A 19,893-nucleotide genomic window follows, 5' to 3' on the forward strand; every position below is an offset into this window, starting at 1 on the left:
CTTGTAAGCTGGACGTAACCCACTAATTATTTTTCAAGAATAAAGATACAAACATGTTTTACTCAGTGCTGCATCTTGTGTGCACTTGTTTGAAATTTCTTACTAACACGGTGTTCAAACACCTATCTCTGGGAGGTGCACTTGGCAGTAACCTCTGAAATTAACTTGTGACAGCAGGCTTGAAGAAACTCAATGAATGTGGAAATATTTTGAAAAGTATTTTTCAAACTTGCCTTGTTAAAATGGTTTCATAGCATAAGTCACAAGTTGGTTTCACTGTTTAGTGCCTGGCAGAATGAATCTGAGTTACCTGCACTGCGATTATGTATAACTCATAGTTTGCAGAAATCGGGAGGTTTAGTTTGTCATTGCATTCTGTTCAGAACCTAATCACATTCCACTTTTTTTTCCAGGATCTGTAGTTCTTCATATGGACTTCATTGCTCTGAAAATCAGAGATTGCCTTCTACATGAAAGCTGGAAATGGCCCACTAATTATTTCTTAAGAAAAAAAGGTATGAACATGTTTTACCTAGTACTGTATCTTGTGTGCACTTGCTTCAAATTTCTAACAGTGTTTAGGCACCTGCTAACTGCTGGGATGCGCAGCTGGCGTTAACTCCTGAAAGTAACTTGGCCTCACAACCTAATCACATTTCATGGGCACTAGATATTTAATTTGAATTGTTCTCGCATCAAAACTTAGTTGGCGTGTTGTCCGTAACTTGCGGCGGCAGAAAGCTGCAACTTTTAATCACTGAGCTGCACGTCATGCGTGACAACGGGAATCATTCAGACATTACAAATTAGCTGCCGTGAATCATTCAGACACTAAAAATTAGCTGCCGTGAATCATTCAGACATTAAAAATTAGCTGCCGTGTTGTCCACACGTTGCAGCAACGGCTAGAGCCTGTTGAGCTGCTAGCTGCAATGATCTAATAAAACGGACGTCTCGGGGAACAATAATTATATAAGTAAAATGCTCTATTTATTGTTCACTGAGACGTCCATTTTGTTAAGTCACTGCAGCTAGCAGTTCAATAGGCTCTGGCCGTTGCTGCAAGGTGCGAGCTACACGCCAGCTAATTTAAACGATTCTCCTCGTCGTGCGTCACGTGCAACTCTGTGATTGAGAGTTGTGGTTTTTCGCCGTCGCAAGTTACGAACAACATGTCAGCTAATTTTTGATGCCGGAACAATTCACGTATTCGTGCATCATGTGCAGTACAGTGACAGTTATAGTTTTCTGCCATGCTTCTACGGGTCAAGTTACGGGGAAAACCGCAGGGCCTCATTACTTTCATGCACGTAATACATAGTTAAAGCTGTGACCGTTAGGGAAGACAACGGTAATTGTACCGGCATCAAAAATTAGGTGGCAATTTTTATTAATTTGTCGGATTTTTTTTTTACAGTGAATGTACTTTTTTGTCAGGATTCCATGAGCTTGGATTGTGTCTAACTCTGGACCAGGAATTTCCAACGAGTCTAGCGTGTAATCCACGGCACAAGGCCCTGTAAAGCGCTATTTGTGAGTGCTTTTTATTCTAATAGTCTGTGAGAGGCGTTATGATTGGTTATTTTTGTATTCGAAGTCATGTTTATTTCATTTTTGCTGTTAAAATATGGCTGTCTTCTTGGTGGTAGATGTGTGCTGTAGTAAAGTCCTCCCAGTAGGTCCAAAGCCGAATGCCACAGAGCGTTGAGTTAGTCCTTATTTGCCAAGATTCGGCATGTTGGGTGCGAGTGGAGTGTCAGTTACGTCACTGCAATATTTGAATATCTTTGCCAGTAATTGTCTTTACTCAACGAGTTCTTTTTATGTGACTGATTTATTTTAATTTCTTGATTCATTCAAATGTCATGTTCTGTTCAACTATCATGTTCTTTCGTATAACAGGGTATTTATTCAACTTAATTTAGTAGTACATTTGACACTGGTGAGCTGAAGAGGGAGGCCAGCGGTTTGATTTTTAACTTGTAAATAATATGGAGGCAATATGGGTACATTTATGACTACATATTTCTGTGCCGCAAATACCGTAAGCCTTAAAACATTTTTTTTTGTTTTCAAATCAACATACAAATATAGGCATGAACTTAAATGACAAGGTTGTAATTATCAGTTCTTAAAAACCCCTGAAAAGAAAAAAAAGCTTTTTTTTTAAGTCTGATTGTTAAAGAAAATTGAAGCGAAAAAATTTTAGAGAAATATTGATGGCGCGAGGTGCCTTGCAATTAAGTCAGTAGTCACCTCCTTTCAACTGCTTTTCTCTTGGCATTCGGGCAAGTGGAGGAGAGGTGGATCGGCTTCGCCTTCACGTTGAGGTGGAAAGAGCAAATGACCATGCTGCGATGTCATGGACTTGGCCCGCATAATTTCAGATCAATCTTTTGCCGTCAATATTGCTCTAAACTTTTCTTTTTTTCGCATAAAATTTATTTTTGACACGTGCGTACCAACCAAACTGCTTAAAAGAATTTTTTTTTTTTTTTCAGAGGCTCTTTAAGGTTAGATGAAAAGTTCAGGGTCACTATGATGTTGCGAGAGTAGGCCTAAGCAATTTATAGATTCACCTTCCTACTATTAAAAAAAAAGAAAAGAGCTCTGAATTCGACCTTGCAATGCATGTGCCTGCACCTGCATTCAGAGTGGTGCAACCAGTTCATTCACATGCAACGAGAAATTTAGAGGCCACATCTATTGTGCAGCTAGCTGCATGATGAAGTGGCACACATGAACAGCTTGCTGACTATCTAGTAGTGTTGGTTGTGGTGGGAGCTTAAGCATGCCACAATGCATTCTTTGTTTTGTCATGTGGCTCATTTATCAATTATTTTAACTCTTGCGAGCCAAAACCCGTGTGTTCTTGGGTTTGGCTACTTTTGTATATATATTTTTTTTCTCTAGAATTTGTGCATTTTAGTGTGTATAATTGTTTTTTTTAATTAAGGTTAAATGGTACTTTATAGCAAATTAGCTCCTTGTAGAGCTGAAATTACATTTAATTAATGGTCTCCCCAAACTGAGATGTTACATGCATTTGCTAGCTTTTTTGTGTAAAGTTGTAAAATAAACTCTATTATATTTGCAGTCAGCACCGAAACACAATAAATTGTTCAATCTAATTAATCTATAAAATTTTGACAATTCCACTTGGACAAATCCAGATGTTAAGAAATTGCATTCATCCTACCCTTCGGGAAAGTCTGTATAAATATAGAGTTATGTCTTTTGCCACTGTGGGCAGAGGCCAGCTGAATTGCTTCCGTTTGGAAGGTGGAGGGGTGATGTGCAGGGAAGCTAAACACTGTCCCCCTCTCCCATATTGTCTGCTATAATTGTTTCAAATGTCACGAAAAAAAGGGGGGGGGGGGGCAACTGCCCCCTCCCCTTGTACCCTGTACCCCCTGCCACTGGCAGCAGGTGCAAGGCATGTAGCCAGGATTTGGTTTCGGGGGGGCCCGCCCATGACAAAATGCTGTATGAGGGGGAGGGGGGAGAGGAGGTCCCAGCAAAATGGAAGATTTCGAGGGGGGCCCGGGCCCCACAGGCCTCCCCCTTGGCTACGTGCCTGGGGGGTGCTAACTTGGGGATGCCATAAATGAATGCAACCACTTACGGCTGCCATTGCATACAAAGGAGAAAATAGAGGGAGAGGGAGAGAGATGGTGGATTATCTTTCTCTTACGTGTTCATGTCAGAAGGGGTACTAATGGTTTTGGATGGTTAAGGCTGAGCGAGCTAGCCATGAGTGCTGCCTAAGTGTTCGGTTTGGACTCTTTCTTGTTCAATCGGCAAAAAAGCAAGTCCCAGCCAACTATTCAAGTATATCCTATAAATGGCTCCTGGGATTTTCGAAAATGGTCTATTGTTTTGCAAATGAGTGCGCTGGTATTAACTAAGGGCACTTAGCAAGCTGTTTACTTTTTCTAATATTGCTGACTTTACATTTATGCATTCATTCTTCACAGGAGGAGGGGCACGACGGATCGACCTGTCCAGTGATGCGCATTGATGAAGAGGACTCAAGTGCCATAACTCTGCTGGTGGAGGACCACTTCTTTGAGGTGACGGATATTGTGGCTGGTGCTGCGCTCGTTCTTGCGCTGCACTGGGTCCACGACATATCTTACCGTCAAAAAGCAAGCCGGTCACTAGCAGTGATTGGGCACTTCATTGGTTTGAAGTACAAGATAAAGTCCGTCTTGGCTTTGGTTCTGATATCAGAGTTAGAAACTTTTAGCCAGAGGGTATTTAGGTGCCAGTTTTGCTTTTTTTGCCATGTGTTGAAATTAAAGTCTTGGTTTATTAAGCTCTTTTCTACTGTTTTTATTCTTTCTATGCTGACTTTTCATGAAGACCTGTAGCCTCTGTACAGGGTCATGCTCTATGTGCCGTTCCAGATTTCCTATGCAACCATCTTGTGAACATGTACATAGCCGCTTTTAGATTTTAGGGCTACTGTTCTTTGCAAAAGAGTTGTACCTAGTTGTATGCCACAACTCCTGCAATAAGGCCAAAAGTATTCCACATTACAGTGAAATCAAGGGAGGTATTGACATTCATAAAATAATTGCAAAAAGAAAAGTACAGTGGTCGCACTTCAACTGGCTAGGAATGCCAATTGCCAGTAGAGTTTTTTTTTTCCCAGCAAACTTTTTATTAACAAAGAGCCAATTTTACACTTATGTTCTTTTAATTCTCTTTTCAGGCGTTTGTGTTACTTTTTACTGGGTTAAATTTCACCCATCAAAAACAACATATAACAGTATAATTGAGCAGAGTTTGTGTGACCCCTTCCTGGAGAGGGTGTTTAATTCTTTTATACAGAGTTTAGGCACCACTTCTAACGGGGGTGTACTTTACACAATTCTTTGTGGAGAGTAATTAACTCTATTAAAGAGTTAAGCACACTTTGAAAAGGGGTCGCACAAACTGCACAAGTGTGCTGTTATTTGACATTAACTTTTGCTAGAGAGCATATTTAACTCTTCAGTACAAAGTGTAGGCAACACTTCTAATGGAGTTGTATTTACTCTCCTCAAAATGGTCATCACAACTGTTCCTAGAGAGCATGCTTAATTCTTTAATACGGAGTTTAAGCAACACTTCTAAAGGAGTTGTAGTTACTCTGCACAAACAAGTGAAAGCAACTCCTGGAGAGTTTTTTTAACTCTTTACTACAGAGTTTAGACAACACTTTTAATGGAGTTCTCGTAACTCTACACAAAAAAGTGAAATCAACTCTTCAGGGAGAGTATGTTTAACTCGAATACAGAGTTTAGGCCACACTTCTAATGGAGTTGTAGTTACTCTACACGATGGAGTGAAGGTAACTCTTCCTGGTGAGTTTGCGTAACTCTTGAATACAGAGTTAAGGCAACACTCTAATAGAGTTGAAGTTACTCTACATGAAGGACTGCAGGTAACTCTGCCTGGAGAGCATCCTTAACTCGTTAACAAGGAGTTTAGGCAATACTTTTGATAGAGTTATAGTCACTCTACACAAGGGAGTGATATTAATTCTCGTCAAAGAGTTTAGACAACACTTTTTATGGAGTTATAGTTACTCTACACAAAGGAGTGAAATTAACTCTCACACTTACACATCAAAAGAGTAGTCCTGACTCTTCCAAAAGTATTGGCGTGACTCTTTATAGAAGAGTTAAGTGAACACTTGCATGAGAGAGTTAAACTGACTCTCGTCGTTGAAGAGTAACCATTACTCTTCATAGAGAGTGCGGTTTGCGACAACCCAGATACTCTCCAAAAAGAGTCGAGTCGACACTTGTCGACTCCTTTTTTTTTTAGAGTGTAGGCTGCACAATCTAGCTCTGTCAACGAACCGAGCGGCCGTGCCTAAATTTTCGGGGAGGGACGCGCCCCATCCCCGACGCGAGCGAGCGCGCTGTGCAATCCCACGCGCCTCTACAAGCGAATCCTCGAGATAAAGCGCATTAGCTCGTCGGGAAGAATGTCGTCCGAGGTGTCCGGACTGTCGAGATGAAGGCCGGTCCCACTTTGATAATTCCGGCTCCTTTAGCGCGACTCAAAAAAGACGCAAAGTTTGTCAATCGATCTCATTTGCATATAGAGTGAATGAGCTGTTTACATTTTCTTCCGCCCGCGCTCCTTGTCCGGGCCCTTACTGCCCCGCCTTCATCCTCTTTGTAACCCGACGATTTTCAATCTCGCCCAAGTATCGCTCCGCCAAGATGCATTTATTCCTGTTCATCAGGACAGAAGGAACGAGTGAGAAAAAAATCAAAATATAAGTAGGCCAAATTCTAAACGTCGCGAGATGTACAGAGTGTACACGCGAGAGAGGAGTGTCGACCGAGCGCAGGCAAACTGAAACCCAAGCGTACCAACTATACGAAAGACGCTGCATCAATTTAAATATTCCGCAAAAAAACCACTCTTTTCTTTGTCTTTTTTTTTTGTCTTTTTTTGCGATTCTTTTAAGGCGGCATCGGCTAGCGGAGTGCTGAGTTTTTGTAGAAAACGGGAACCCGTAGGGGGGACTCTCTCACGAGAGCGCGTCTTCAGGATTGATGGAATCAACTGATCCCGGGCGCAGACGACGCCAGACGGTCAAATGTACGCGCGAGCACCCTCGGGCCTCAATCCGCCTTTCTTTTCCGTACCCACGTCGAGGAAGATGGAGCTCTGGCTTCGAGCGGGAGTCGTCGTCTGGGTTTCTGAGTTCCGGACTTGAACTCGAGGCTTACTCCTTTTCGGGTGAAGAGGACAAGAAAACAAAAATAAAAATGACACCGGCAGTTTTTTTTTTGCTTTGTGTGTGTGTGTGTGTGTGCGTGTGCGTGTGCGTGTGCGTGTGCGTGTGCGTGCGTGCGTGTGCGTGCGTGCGTGTGCGTGCGTGCGTGCGTGCGTGCGTGTGTGTGTGTGTGCGTGTGTGTGTGCGCGTGCGTGCGTGCGTGTGTGTGTGTGTGTGTGTGTGTGCGTGCGTGTGTGTGTGTGTGCGTGCGTGCGTGTGTGTGTGTGTGTGTGTGTGTGTGTGTGTGTGTGTGTGTGTGTCTGTGTGTGTGTCTGTGTGTGTGTTTGACAGAGGTGCACCGCCGGCCCGCCTGCGATCGCTCTATATCGCGAGCGTTGCCATAAAATTTCCAGTTTCTTGAACGTTTGTTTTTGCGATCTCCCGCTCGCAGTAAGACTATTTTAGTCGTCTGTGTTGTGAGGTTGTGCATCGCAAAAACCTTAAAAGCCTAAAAGTTAACGTGGAGCAACTGAGCAAAGTATGGAAAACTATCTTCCAACGTGACGCTAAAAAGGTAGTCTATAAACTAAAGTACGATACTATACATATTGCGACGACTATAGTTAGTTGGATTGCAACCTTTTTAGTTCATAGTTCCAGTCGTCGGCAAGCTGTAAATAAATATAATTGAGCCCAGAGTCGGCCGATTATACACGCCCGCGTGAAAACAACTTTCATAATATATCTTGACTTTACGGAGAGCCTGCGAATGTCCGCAGTGCAGAACGAGGCCATACCCAATGTCTGCAGTCAGACGGCTATGTGCTATGTGAAATACCTTTTTTTCTTTACAATTATACGTTATTGCTGACACTTGCATTCGTCAAACGACGTTTTCCCATAAATCTATACTCCGATGGTATACTTCCATTTCAAATACGCCATTGTTACACCAATTTTTTTTTCTTCTTCCGAGGCTCGTCGCATTCATTGTGGAGAAACAATTTCCTAAGGCTTCACGACGGGGGACCTCTGTGTTCAGGGGTCCCCCGTCGCTCTTTAGTTTCTAGCGGCGATGAGGGTGTGACCAACGCTGGCCTCCAAAGTCCCGGACCCAGTCGGTTCCCTCTATTTCGGAGGGCAGTCTGTTGCTGAAGAAGAAGCCTGAAGTACGTTTCGAGCCGCGAAAGAAAGCACACACGCGAAATAGAAGACGGGAGAAAGCAAATCCACGCCGATCCCGAAGCTAAACAAGAAATGATTGCGCGAAAAGAAACCAAGAGCAAGAAGGATGCAAGTTATACAATGAGGGGCAAAAGGAATTGCATGGAGCTGCAATTGCGAGGCGCTGAGGTGAACACAGGAAAAAAACGAGAGAGAAAAGGGCGGTGTCCGGTAGCAGCTTGCCCGGGCCTGGGGAGGGAGGGAGGGAGAGGAGAGAAGCCATGACAGTGAAAGCGTTTTACGATTTGAGCTGCCGACCGAATATATTGCTCGCGGAGACGTTGGTCCGAACACGGTACGTTCAGGCCCAAGCCAGAACGGTAGTTTTACCAAGATGGTTGCCAATTTTACGGAAACCCGAGTTCACCCTGAGAAATAGCGGAGAGTGCGGGCTCCCCCGAAGTGGACCCGACACGCCATTCCTGGGGACCAGAAAGTCTAATGGTTATAGACCCCAGATTTATCGGATTCCGATGCGAATCGAATACGCACTACCTTCTTCGTACGTCAAAGGAATCTCTAACCTTTCGCATAAAAACGGAGAGACTTCTATCGATCTTCTTTTTTTTTTTTTTTTTTACTACGGAAGGACGGCTAATCTGCTACCAGTCATTAGCTAACTGAATACCAGGAATTGAGCAATCTAAAAAAAAGAAGAGTAATCTGCATACTTCACAGATTAAATTCCAGCATTTGTTTGATTGTTCTACACAAATATATCTTAGGCTTGCAAACATGGGAAATGTAATGACGCAGTTAAATAAATTATGATCTTATGATCGCGTTTTTTTTTAGGACTGATATAATACTAGAGCTTCGTGCGTAGGGTCTCCTAAACATTTAATAACGAAAATCTTCACAGGCCCTTTAAGTTTCCCAAAGTCGCGCAAGTTATGCTTTCTTTTAAGGTGGTTTAATGCTACTTCTACCCGCCATACTTGTGTTTCTTGTCACAGTATAGATGGTTACCCCGTAGAAATGGCGTCTTATCCTTTCAACCTACTTTTCAGATTTGTTTGGTGCCGCATTTGGCAGATATGTCGCGTCAAACTCGACGACCGAAAACATTTCAACAATAGAGAGGGAGATTTACAGAGGTGTGCCGCCAGCTCTCAACCTTTTCGGAACTATACCGTAAAATAACTTTGCACGACGTCCGAAGTTTCGCAAAGAATCAAAACAAAGACCCCGGAGAGTAAACAACGCGTTATAAACAATGTGTTCTTCCATAGACCGGGGAAAAGATATGGATCGGTGGCCTATGCTGGGGCAACGAAGGGAATCATGCGCGAAGAAATTCCTTCGCCGAAAAAACGTGGACGTCCAGGGAGGACAAGCGCACATGCGAATACCACCGCCCACGGATATACTACACACGCACACACGCGCCTGTGCGCGGTCGGGCTGCCGCGTCACTGGGCCCCGCTCCCGCCAGAACGAATTCAGAATCCCCGTGATCGCGAATCGGGGGCTTTAAAAACAAAAAAACAAAAAAAAAAAATTGACGGAAAAATGGAAAAGGAGAGCGTATCGAGGGGTTTGGCCAGGAATGGAAAGGTTGCGAGAGAGAAATCCGGGGAGTGCAGGCCTATTTCGAGCGGCGGCAGCGCGGCATGAACATAACCACGCGCACGTTTCTGAGGGGGGGAAATAAGCCGCAGCGGCGTCCGGGGCCGATGCAGGCATCCAGTGAGGCTTGCAGGTCAGGCGCGCGCACACGGCCGCGAAGGGAGTCTCGCTTCAACGTGCGGGAGCCGACGGAGCGCAGCCGACATGCCGGCACGGAATGCCAACAGCTCGTTAGCGCGAGCGGGCCCGAATCACCGCGACGAGAAACGCCGGTGCTGAAATATTGCATGAGCCAGAACTTGGGCGACCAACCAAAACCCGATCGTGCGAATCTCGTCGCTGTCTGTTGGGTAGAGCACCACCTAGATACAAGTCCCTCGCAGTATTCCTTCTTCACATCGCTAAACTTAGCACTGCGTGTAAGGACACCGCCGGCTTATTGGCTTCGTCAAGGTCACACGAACATTATAGCAACACTCTAAAAAAGCCCCTGCCTCTACTTTCCCGCACAACACTCGGAGAGCCAATAAGCGCAACTTATGGAGGCAGCTCAGCGAATGACGGTGCCGAAACATATGTTTAGTCCAAAAAAAAAAAACGCAGTCTGAGTTGTGACATTAAGCAATGCAAAACGTCACGCAATTGCATTACTTAATGTCACAGCTCAGACTGCGTTTTTTGGTCTAAACTTATGTTTTGGCATCGTCAATCGCTGAGCTGCCTCCGTAAGCTGCGCTGATTGGTTCTCCAAGTGTTTGGGGAACAATAGAAACACGGGCATTCTTCTTTTTTTTTTTTTTTCTTTTCTTTTTTTTTTTTAGTGTGAAGTGTGAGAAAGGGAGCGTGACAACAGCTGCGCTGCCCGTTCTCGGTCCCTTAGTGTGATGCCATGAGGGAGAATAATCGTAGCGAATTTGGGGGTTTTACGCGCAGAAAGCAAGGATCTGACACGCGTGAGCGAAAGACCGAAGATGAATTTTGAGCACCTGGGATCTTTCGGCGAGCACCCGAAATCTCGGTTACACAGCGCACGGTCCTTCAAAATGCGGGCTCATCTGCCAGTATTCAAACCCGTCACCTGAGGAGCCATATAGACTGGCGCTACGCTAGGAGCCACCGAGGCGGCTGTGGGAGTCAGTCCTCGTTGGCGAGGTATATTTTACATTCTCCGCCAGCGTCGTCCACTCTTCAAGGCGTCGCGGATGCGTCGCAGGGCACGGGCGTCATAGGTCATCCTTCGCTTCTATATTGACATTCTCGTCCGTTCGCGATTGGCAGCGCGCTACTCCGGAGTCCAGGCGAAGCCGGCCGGCCGATGCAGACAGCCATGCCACTCGGTAAACGACCTGCCTGATGGCCTCAACCCCTCTTGGTGAACCAATCCCAGACGAGATAAATGCAGCTGGACAGCCGTTACTTTAAACGCTCGAAGGTTGCCAACGGTTAACCTACCCAGAACGTTTTTGAGAACGAACGGTTTTGCACAAAACGAGTCGCAGAGGCCTGCCGTCGGTATACGCTGGAGAGTATAGTGTTTGAGCACGCCCACGCGCAACGAGTGCACTCTAACGGTGCGCGTCAAAAGAAAACTGGCGGAACAGCCGAGTTATTCGTACCACTCGCTACTTCCGAAACTTTCAGAGGAACTGCCAAACCCCAGCGTCGAACCGAAGAAAGAAGCGGCCGCTCCACGTGAGTTCTCAGGAAAGCGGTGGGAGAACGCGAAACAAGCCGCGGAGATCAATCATCGAGCGTGGCGGCAACCTAGAAACGCTCGCAAATAATCATAAAAAAACGATGCCACCGTAGAAACAACCCCCAAAACGTATTCGCAAACAAAAAGAAATCCCTCCTCGAAGACAACTCTCGGGAGGTCTTTAAGAAGCAACAGCGCGGCACCAGAAAAGACATTTCCCATACCCTTCGACGCAGCCAAGTGACGTCCGCGGCGCAGCGCACGAAAAACGAACCGACGAAGCCCGCTTATGTAAAACAGCGTACGGCTCGGCGGAGATTCTCGAGTAAATCCGGCGGTGGAAGAGACGCTGGACTTTGAAGGGGGAGACGGACAACCAAGAATAACTCGGAGGTAGGAGCATTCGCGGCACCGACGCCGCACCATATGCGTGCTTCCGCCCGGTGTCCCATTCTCCAGCGAGTGCGTCGGCCCGCGTTTCGTGGCCGCCAGTGCTGCGGTAATGCAACGCACATTCATGCATTATGGAAGAGGAAGCAAACGTCACTTCACGTTGCGAAGTTCATCCTGAAATGGGCTCGGAGCCCCGCGCGGAGTCTCGGCCGGAGGCGAGGGAGCTCCGCGCCTCGCCCGAGCGAGAAACGTCGGACGATCGTCCGGCCATTCCTTTTTTCCTTATCGTTGCGCTGAACCTGAGGACGCCATCCTTGCGAAACATGCCCCCGTGGATTCCGGTTCGAGCTACACTATGTCTGACTCTCTCGAGCCGCCTTACGTGAAGGCGTGTATCGCCCGGAACGCTATATAAAAAATTTTGTTGCGAAATTCGGATTTTTTTTTTTTTTTTTTTGAAAGGCGGCAGCAACTCTTTCGTGCACTAGAAAACACATCTTATAGAGAGTCATAGTTGCACCCGAAGTTTCACTGTCGGAAATTTGGCTTTTTTTTAATCTCTCGGCAAGATGTCTACTGACATTGTGAAGCTTTAAAATGTTGCGCTTCAAGCATTTACTATAAGCTTCGAGTACGTTGGTGATTGGTTCCAAGCGTGTACTTCTCCTTGCCAACATATATGTACCGGGGGATTTACTTACACGCAATAATTATGGAAGCGAGCGTATGCGCAGATTGTGGGTATTACGTTTTAGGGGCACTACATCAAAACCCGTGTTCTTTAAGCAATTTGAGTAACGGGAAAGGCAAGCTAATTACTGGGCCAAGATATGATTTCTTCACTCAGTAAGCTGAAGGTTTCCAGATTGGAACATGGAGGTTTCGACGCATCCACCCGGAAATATTTAGAAAACGGTGCCCTGCTTTTTTTTTTTTTCTTTTCTTTTCTGGTTATAAACACGATGTGTCGTCAAAGCGCACGTGGCGATGCAGACGAACTACCGTCAAAGCTGCACTCCGCATTGCGTTCCGTAAGTCCCACAGCACACGAGGAGCACGGGGAACTCAATGGCGAGAGCACGCGGACGACCAAATTTTTTATATATTTTGTGCAGTAAAAGGCATGTTTAAAAGTTTGAGCGGGAATCAACAAATACTATCATCAAGTGCGCGTTTAAATAGGGGTAGCTCATGCGTCTAGCGTGTCCACTGCTTCCTTTCTGGTGGTAGGCAGCGACACATGTGGCCACCCTCGTCAGTGTTATACTACTCAACGGTCGTATGCCTTCGAGGGCTCCCTAGCCAGCTGGGAGCACGGCAACCCGCAGTCGACGAGGGTTGAACTGGGGCGAGTTGTCGTGCCAATGCCGACGCAGCCGTGCTCGCACACTCGCGCTTGTGCAGTCGAGTATTCTCGCTCTCGAAGAAGTCGACACGCCGTCTCGAATGCGTCACCTGTCTAAGAGGAAGGATATCGTTTGCGAGGACGCGATCCCGAGTGTCCACCGAGGGGAATAAGGAAACAGGGAAGACAGCGCCTTTAGAGTGGTTCGCGTCGCCAGCGGTGGTCGCACGGAGGTCTTTCCAATACCAGTTTTACAGCTGGAGGTTTGAGAAGCGAACCAAGGACCGCATACTTGGAACACTTTGAATTTAAAGAAATAACGGCGGGGAAAAAAAAGTTTATCCTGCCAGTTGGGGGTGCTTGCTTTTGTATCGCTCCATGAAGGCGAGGCGGCTCAGGATTTTTCTATTATTTTATCTCGCTCAATGTCTAGGTGGATCGCTTATTTTTCTTCCCCCCCCCCCCCCCCCCCCCCCCCCCCCCCCCCCCCCCCCCCCAGAGAGAGATCATTTTCTGCCACCGAAAGGAACAAAGCCCTAAACGGAAGGCGAACGCAACCAGACGTGTTTTCTCAACCAGAACAACGCATCGCTTTCTGAAGCACATAAATCAAGTGTCTGCGTGTCGCTTTCGTTTAGACTACTTTGGACGACGTTTTATATATATATATGTATCTTCACTTTACATTGTAGCCTTTTTTTTTTTTTTTGAGGGAAGTGTTTGCAATATCTCACCCAGAATGTCGGGCGAACCAGCCTTAGAATTATACAGAAATGACGTAAATTAACGCCGAAGAAGAAGAAGATGCGTACCACCCAATGCCTGTAGCAACATACTGATTGTAAATTTGTGACGACGTGCCTTGACATCCTGTAGGTACGAAAGCAAATGTCTGAAACAAACACTTTATTTGAAGTATAATATATTCGTTATGACTGAAATGGGCACTGACATTAAATTGAATTCCCCTATGAGGGACGTGCGGGAGTTTTGTAAAAGGAATCAGTCGTTGCAACGACCAAGAAGTTTGTCCCAAGCAAAATTGGATGTATGGCTTGTGTACACTTCCAACACAAGGCTAAGCTAAGGTTTTCAAGGTTTTCCAAAACTGGTTAGGTTTGATCGTTGACCATCAAATATATAAAACAAATGTCACATATACTCATATATACATAAAGACCATAAATCCGTCGCGACGAAGTGATTAGGGAAAGCAACGCAAGAAAGCCAGCTACTGTCAATTGGGGCGTATTATTTGAATGTCAAATAGATTAAGCCTAAGTTTATATCTTGTGGGCAGTGTTACAGGCATTACCGAGAAACAAAAAAAAATTGCGTTACTCGTTATTTGCAATTAAATAGAACGCGTTACCGATTTACGTCACCTCAAAATAAAAAGAACGCTTTATGGTTACCGTTTCCGATAAAAAGTAACGCACGTTTCTTTTTCTTTTTTCCTTACTTTCCAATTATGAATTCAATCGTTTTTGCTGTTTTGACGTTGCAGGTATGCATACGCGCCATGATTCGAGGAACGTTTTGGGGCGAGGTAATTGAGAGTTGTTTCCTTCGCGGAGAAAAGATAATTCCAAACATGACTTCCTTTCGCTCAATCATTTCCTCTTCCTTCGATCGAATATTACATAACTCTACCAAAAGATCCCAAAAGCACTTTACAAAATGATAGGTCTGATACTTATTTTTGGGAGAAGGAAAACGTGGCTTGTATTTGTCGAAGACGACACTATTGTATAAACTGCTCTAAACTGTGACTCCTTTTAATGCGAAAGCGTTGACTGCCCCATGGAGTTAGCCGACGTCATAAGCTTTGAAGCCGCGCCAAACGGCACCTCAAATCCTCCAAGTGAAGTCTGCTCCTAGATATGAAACCACGCGAAAAGCCTCGCAAAACGGCATCTAGTTTCCCCGATCCCAAAGGAGCGGAGTAAAGCTGATGGATTTCGGCTTCAGTCCCATTGGCTGGCGCGCGTCGACGACGCTCCCATTGGCCGCTGCGCGTCAGTTTCAACGATCGCCACCCCATGGCGCTGCGTGTCTGTCAGCACGCCGCTAACACGAAACGTCCAAGGTCAAAGCGGCGAGGAAAGGGCGCGCTCTGCCGTCGACGCAAATAGGCTGCAGACGAAATAAGGGAGCGGAAGAATGACGTGCATGCTTTCGCATTCACAACTCATAAGAAGTGCTTAGGTGTACCTCGAGCCTTTTTAATCAGGTGATTGATCGCTACTTCCCCACGTATCGACCCGCACTAGACTGCCTTTCAATATGTGTGAGATGCTCAAGAAAAAAAAATGATTAGCTTAATCAGAACGTTTCCACAGGTCAGATTTCAGGACAAAGCCAGGTGAGCACTGCCGTTTTATTATTTTTTTCAAGTTTTTTTTATTACCGGCGATATAAAAGAAGCAAAAGAAAAAGCGAATCCTGAGGCAACTAGTGTAATCTATTTCTATTATGCGGTGTAAAAGTAGTAATCCAGTGATCGATTTCCTACTTTTTCGTTTTCTTCTATTAATCTAAGGTACTGAACCTGACTATGCAATCCTGCAAATACAGAGAGAACAGTGTTGTAGGCGTTACAGAAGAGAGTAACGAAAGACGTTACTCGTAACTTACAAATAAAAATTACGCGTTACCTTACTTACCTCACTTCAATATAAAAAGAACGCGTTACCGTTACCGATAAAAAGTAACGCACGTTACTTTTGCGTTAATTTTTTAATTATGAATTAACACGTTTTACTGTTTTGACACTAGAGGTACTCATAAGCGGCACATTTGAAGAAACCTTATGTTCATGCAGAAACTGAACATAATTACTTTATCATCTTTTTACACGGTTTCATCTAAATACTTAAGAAAAACACGAAAACAATCGAAGTGTAATTCTTCTTTAAAGTCTTGGGAAGAAAAAGTAACGCGTTTCCGGTAACGCGGTTCGTTGTAACCCCTTACCGCCAACACTGAGAGGGAAACACGCACGAATCATCCACCCGGAGAGTCGAAAGGCAGAAAGAAAATGGAAGCAGAAATGACCATCGACCGATTCCCCCGGCACGCCACCCTATTTATACTCGGCATTTCGACGAGAAGCTTTGACGCCATGTTGCGACGTCATGTCGTGACGTCTTCGCGCAGATTGATTTTTTTTTTTTTTTTTTCAGAAAATTTGGACGACCCTGATTTTTTTCTCTACGCTCGCGCTGGTCTTACAAACACGTATGAAACCGGCATACAAGTCCCTACCAGCCCTCACAGCAAAGATGAGTGACGCGAAACCACTTTTGCGCTCACTGTTTTCAGTTATAACCCATTACGCGGCACCATCTGTATGCGACTGCACAACGTGATGGCGTCTGCAAAAGTGAGGCAGAAAAAAAGTAAAAAAGAAGAAAATGGAAAGCGAATTGGATGGGACGCCACACCCTTGCGTCGACAGGTTCGTCAACAGCCCACACCACGAAACTTGTAAGACTTGCCCAAGGCCCGAGTCGTGCGAACAGGATCCTTTGAAGCAACTAAATTGAATTCCGTGGTCGAAAGCAGAAGCGACGAATTCGCAAAAGACCTTTTTATATAAAGGACGGAATGCCACGTCCGCGAGTGCTTGGTTTCGGAAAGCTACCGCACGCAAAAAAAAGGGGGAGAGGGGGGGGGGGGGGGTGATGGGCAAATAAACATTTAGAATGAGAGACTCAGAAAAGCTCGGATGCGGCAACTGATTTGAGTTCTTTCTTGGAATGGAAATGTAGCTTTTACTGTATCGTTATTTTTATGTCCTCGACAGCCCTGATAAAAAAAATCAAAAAGAAAATGTTGGAGGGAACGCTGTGTACATACACTACTTAAACGGCGTTTTTGATATGACAGTTGCACGCGCGACCATGACAGGAAAAATTCCCACGAAGTGAAACGCTGGAGCAGACTCATTCAGCAAAAATGAGCTCAAATGCATTCTAAATAAATGCCGAAAAAAAAAGACCAAAGGAATTGTAGCAATGCAGGCAACTATTCGACAAAGAAGTGCTTAAGTAGCGCGTCGTTAAAAGTAGTCGGAGATTCTGAACCTATCTTCGTTATAGTCGCCGAGTGTTGGATACGGCACAGTCGCAAATTACCATAATCCAAATAAAAAAGAAACGTCCCCGACATATTTTTTGTCGATATGGCAGAGTGGCTTTGAGGAGGAAGAGGCGATTTGTTAATTCATTACTATATTCGATTAATATTTTTTGTGTGTGTTTCGATTACAACCATGCCGAAGAAAAACAAAAGAGAAAGGAAGTGAAGACGTTCTTCGTATGAAGATGCCTGACAATGCCGGTTAGAACTTAGAATGGTTCCCTTTACCTGTATCATCACATTTGAGGTCAAAACTACCACGTGGTTCTTGAGTCTGCGTGAGAAAACGGCAAGAGGGGGGGGGGGGGGGGGGGGGTGCTTTTCGGGTGTTGTGCCTGGGGCCACATAAAAGTGCTTCGCGGGTCGCGGGTTGCCGACCCCGGCATTCAAGCATTTCGCTACGGCCTCCAGACAGGCGTGAACCCCCGAATTTATCAATTTCGGAGCAAGGCCACCGACAAACACAAATTAAAATGCAGACAACATTCGTGCCTATTTTCGTTTTAATTGGGCCTGCAGATATGCAGAGCCCTATGAACCTGCATGAACTCTAACAAAGTCGAAAATTGTGCCAGTCGGCATACGTTGAACACGATGGAAATTAAACGGAGGTTAAGGGCGGAAATGGTAAGAAACATGCAAGACAGGAAATGGGCCGTTTAATTTGATTCTCGTTCAATGATCGAGCTCGCCCAACTTCTCCGACTTTTTCCAGTGTATTGCCGTCGGACTTTTAACAAATTCCCAGGAGTAAGAGTTCACCAGCCGGCAAGTAACACTGTCACCCAATATTGGCAACTTGCTAGACTATTGTCTGTTGTGAGTCAACTGCGGTATAAGGCTGAAGCAAATTCAGCGAAAGTGTAGCAAAAAACGACATAGATGTGCGCAAGGCGAAGCAACAGCGCTCTATACCCGCTCCATTTATACCGGAATACTAAATTTCTAATATTTTATTTGCATGCTTCCAAGAAGGCTCAAATCTGTATGAGCTAAGGAAAACGAACCGTACGAAGATTACTCGGGCACTGTGCATACGTGCGTTCCTGTTAGAATGTCTGTAAGTATTCTGAAATGACGAGAAAGTTCTTATATGCTGAAAGAAAAAACGAAGAAAACTGCACAGAAAGAGGTCATCACGGAAGCAAGAACAAAACTGAGAATATAGGAGGCGTGCCCGGTATAGCAGAAAAAAACAAACAGAAAATGACCAGTCGTGCGGGTCACGAGAAAGTTCTTTTTAATGGCCCCGTTTCTGGCTATCATTATTACTTGGTGCGCGTGGAGGCTAAGTCTGAGGTAGTTGCACGCACATTTTCCGCTGCTATTATGCAAATCTCCCGGTCACAAGCCAGGTTAGTCCAAACCTGATGAGGTGCAGCTGGGAATTTGCATGGACGCAGCTCATTACCCCCGTACCACTCGGCGCCCGAACCCCACCAAGAACTCTCGCAGTGACTTCGGGAGGTAAAAAAAAAAAGAAAAAAACTGGAATGGAAAATAAACTTTTGTCACAAAGAAAACAACTCCATTGCCGGAAAGAGGGCGCGAACCAAGGCAACATAAAACAACTGCAGCAGAGCTGTTATATGCTTGGCGCTGCTAGCATCATCAGCAAGGAGTGTCCGTCGTTAAAACCCGAGCGCCCATTGAAGAGAATATGCTTACTCTAGACAAGAGTCAGCTTCATCACCCGTTCCTTTTTTAAAATAAAATTTTAAACAAAAGCTCCGAGGTATATTGCGTACTCAGTACACGCTACATATCTAAGCCAGGTTTTGTAGAAAACAAAGTTAGTCAGCTGGCAGCATTCACGGATGAACTTGATATCGGAGCATTTGTACCGGACGGATATTCCAGATGTGCTTTTTGCTGCAGCAATATAATTGATGGTATTCGATGGTCGGTTTCTGCTGCGTGCGTGTGGACTTTGAGCTTCAAAAAGGCTTCCCCGCCGCTATCTATTCACTGGCATATCGGGATTACTCCAGTCAGCTAACCTAGATACTTTCTCTCGGCCGCAGAGTGTCCCGTCTTATTCGTCTTCATATAATATTTGATCACAACAACCATCTGATATAACCTCCGCAATCACTTCCTCACCTTTTCGACCATTCTTGTAAATTACATCCCATTTCATCGTCCACCGTCTCTAATCAAATATATACATTACCGCTGACATTACCGCGACTAAAATGTAGTACATTCTTCTGCACCACATTGTTTTCACATATTGCACTGATGATTTTGCAGAAGCCACAACCCTCTTCCTCTCTAACTCTCGTAACTAGATTACAGTACGTTGATTATTTCGTTCATGTTGATGGACTGATCGTTGTGCGTGTTTCCTCTTATACGATTCCCACTCGGACCCTCGAGGAAAAATAAATGATCATGATGACGAACCCTTTTGCATTTTTTTTTTCTTTCGTTGTACCTTTTATTTGTCACGAAACAATGCCCTTTCATCCCTTATAAAAGCAAAAAAGGCAACTGTCATACAACCATAGCCGACCACTTCTCACTTCCCCTGCCGCCCCAATTAGGCTTCCTCCTGAACACGTCCCTTTCCTAGCCGTTCCTCTTGTCATCCGCGTGAACGACGGGGGTTAGAGAGATTCTGTCCGACTTTTCAGTACGCCCTCGGGATGGCTTGGAAGTTAAAGCTCCCTGGTAATTAAGCTTGTTGACTTTGGTGGAGAGACAAACTTAAACAACAACAAAAAAAGACAAAGTTGTTGCGCGTTTGGATGTTCGAACAGCGCCGTAAACAACGCCACCGGCGACGCAAACGCGGGG

The 19,893-nt window shown here is 45.2% G+C and overlaps 1 protein-coding gene and 1 long non-coding RNA gene across 3 annotated transcripts in view; one reads left to right on the top strand and one right to left on the bottom strand.

Moving 5' to 3' along the window:
• LOC8040654 (hemicentin-2) overlaps positions 1-19,893 on the bottom strand; it is a 381,503-nt gene that overhangs the window by 151,460 nt on the left and 210,150 nt on the right. The gene's annotated exons all lie outside the window — the stretch shown is intronic.
• On the top strand, positions 470-4,030 carry LOC120842598. The gene is made up of 3 exons (XR_005715961.3): positions 470-515; positions 1,438-1,533; positions 3,978-4,030. It is a non-coding gene; the product is annotated as an uncharacterized LOC120842598 (long non-coding RNA).

This window comes from Ixodes scapularis, unplaced genomic scaffold (genome assembly GCF_016920785.2).
Source record: "Ixodes scapularis isolate PalLabHiFi unplaced genomic scaffold, ASM1692078v2 PGA_scaffold9__187_contigs__length_104089568, whole genome shotgun sequence".
In the NCBI taxonomy this organism is placed as follows: Eukaryota; Metazoa; Arthropoda; class Arachnida; order Ixodida; family Ixodidae; genus Ixodes; species Ixodes scapularis.